At 60.6% G+C, this 2,500-nt stretch overlaps 1 pseudogene; it reads left to right on the forward strand.

The window, feature by feature from the left end:
- The window catches only part of LOC148439467 (28S ribosomal RNA), a 2,922-nt pseudogene extending 2,834 nt beyond the window's left edge, over nucleotides 1-88 (forward strand).
- Nucleotides 89-2,500: the final 2,412 nt, after the last annotated feature.

The raw sequence follows: 2,500 nt of genomic DNA on the forward strand, positions 1-2,500 counted from the left end.
ACCTGATTCTGGGTCAGGGTTTCGTGCGTAGCAGAGCAGCTCCCTCGCTGCGATCTATTGAAAGTCATCCCTCGAGCCAAGCTTTTGTTGACTCCAGGCGGGGGCGGCCGCGCGGGGTGCGCCGCGCACCCGACGACTCCTGCCCCGGCCGGCCCGACTTGACCCGGGGAGAAGGGGGAGACGGCCGGGGCCCTTTCCCTCGGGGCGTGCGTGCGTGCACCTTCCTCTCTAATGTCTTTATTCATGCTTGGATAGATAGATAGATATTTTTTTAAGTTTTTTTTTTTTTCCTCCCGGGGTGCTGCTGCAGCGGCGCCGGGCATCCACCGGTGGGGGGCGCCGCTGGGCTGGGCGGGTCTGCACCTTACTCTCCCGTGTTTTTTATTTCACGTGTGGCTATTTTATTTTTATTTTTCACATTTCCACCTTACTCTCCCGTGTTGTTTATTTCACATGTCTGCACCTCGCTCCCGCTATTTTTTGATGTCATGGGTGGCTATTTCTTTAAAAAAAAAAATTCCCGGGGTGCTGCTGCAGCGGCGCAGGGCGTCCACCGGGGGGGTGCCGCGATTCGGCGGGCCTGCACCTTTCACTCTCCCTATGTTTTTATTTCATGGGTGGCTACTTTAAAAATGTTCATTTTATTTCATTTTTTTTAATTCCCGGGACGTCCACCAGGGGGGGGGCGCCGAAACTCTGCCCCTCACTCACCCTATGCTTTTATTTCATGGGTGGCTATATAATTTTATTTTTTTTAAAAAACATTTCCCGGGCGGCCACCGGGGGGCGCCACGAGGCGGGGCGGGTCTGCACCTCACTCCCCCTATGTTTTTATTTTATGGGTGGTATATAATTTTTATTTTTTACTTTTTTAAAAATTCCCGGGCGGCCACCGGGGGGCGCCGCGCGGCGGGTCTGCACCTCACTCTCACTATGTTTTTACTTCACGGGTGGCTATTCAAATTTGTTTATTTTATTTTTTTTTTCATTTTCCCGGGCGGCCACCGGGGGGCGCCGCGGGGCGGGTCTGCACCTCACTCCCCCTATGTTTTTATTTCATGGGTGGCTATTTCTTAAAAAAAAAAATTCCCAGGGTGCTGCTGCAGTGGCGCGGGGCGTCCACCGGGGGGCGTCCGCGATTCGGGCGGGCCTGCACCTTGCACTCTCTCCCTATGTTTTCATTTCATGGGTGGCTACTTTAAAAATTTTCATTTTGTTATTTCTTTTTTTAATTCCCGGGGCGTCCACCGGGGGGCGCCGCGCGGCGGGGCGGGCCTGCACCGGGCACTCTCCCTGTGTTTTAATTTCATGGGTGGCTGTTTTTCATTTTTTTTCAAAAAAATAAATAATAATAGTAATAATTTCTCGGGGCGCTGCAGCGGCGCGGGGCGTCCACCGGGGGGCGCCGCGGGTCGGGGCGGGTCTGCACCTTACTCCCCCCAATGTTTTAATTTCACGGGTGGCTCTAGTTTTTTTTATTTAAATTTTTTGCCCTCCCGGGGTGCTGCTGCAGCGCCACCGGGTGGCCACCGGGGGGCGCCGCCGTGCCGGCGGGCACCGGCCTTTGCCCCTGCCCCCTCCCCGGCCCCCCAGGGGCCCGTCAGGCCAAGGGGCGGCGGTCCACGGGAGGCCGACTCCCCTCTGCGGAGGCCCCGATGAGGTCGGACCGGGGTGCCCTCGTCCGCCCTGCGCTTCCGAGGCTTCGGGGAAGAGAGGGAGAAGTCGCCGCTGAAGGTGGCGCGCAGCACCGGTGGCGTGACCGGTGAGGGAAACCATCCGGCGGATTGTTAGGAGAGGGAGAGAGAAAGCGAGGCGACTGGCCGGGGGGCCTTCTCCCACCCGAGGAGGCCCAGGCCGGGCTCCAGGAGAGCACGGGAGATTCTGCACGCGAGGCATCCCGGCCAGGGCTCCAGGAGAGCACGGGAGATTCAGCGAGCGAGGCGTCCCAGCCAGGGCTCCAGGAGAGCACGGGAGATTCTGCGAGCGAGGCAGCCCGGCCAGGGCTCCAGGATAGCACGGGAGATTCTGCGAGCGAGGCGTTCCGTGCCAGGGCTCCAGGGGCGACCGGGGAGAGAGCCCCCTCCATCAGCGCGGGAGCCCCCGGAGGTCTCCCGGCAGGGCCGAAGGGGTACGGCCCTTCCCCTTCTCCGTTCCCGGCGGCGCAGCGCCACCCGGCGGCAGACAGGGGAACTGCAACCTCTGGAAGTCCCGATGAGGTCGGGAAAAAGGGCCTCGTGCCGGGACCCGGTTCCAGGAGGTCGGGTAAAATCCGCCGGCGACCCGCAAAAGGTGGCGCGCAGCAGCGACGCCATGACGTCCGAGGGGATTCCTCGGGCGGATTCATAGGTGGCGAAGAGGCAAGAGAGAGAGAGCCAGGAAGAGATCCGTGGGGGCGCAGCGCGAGAAGGCTCGAGGCGCCCCCCGAGCCACCCTTCCGATCGATGAGGCACCCCGCGTCCCGGCGGGGAGGGACGATCGCTCGGCCGGAACCCAGGGGTCC

Source organism: Taudactylus pleione, unplaced genomic scaffold, assembly GCF_031769625.1.
Source record: "Taudactylus pleione unplaced genomic scaffold, aTauple2 ptg001765l, whole genome shotgun sequence".
Classification (NCBI taxonomy): domain Eukaryota; kingdom Metazoa; phylum Chordata; class Amphibia; order Anura; family Myobatrachidae; genus Taudactylus; species Taudactylus pleione.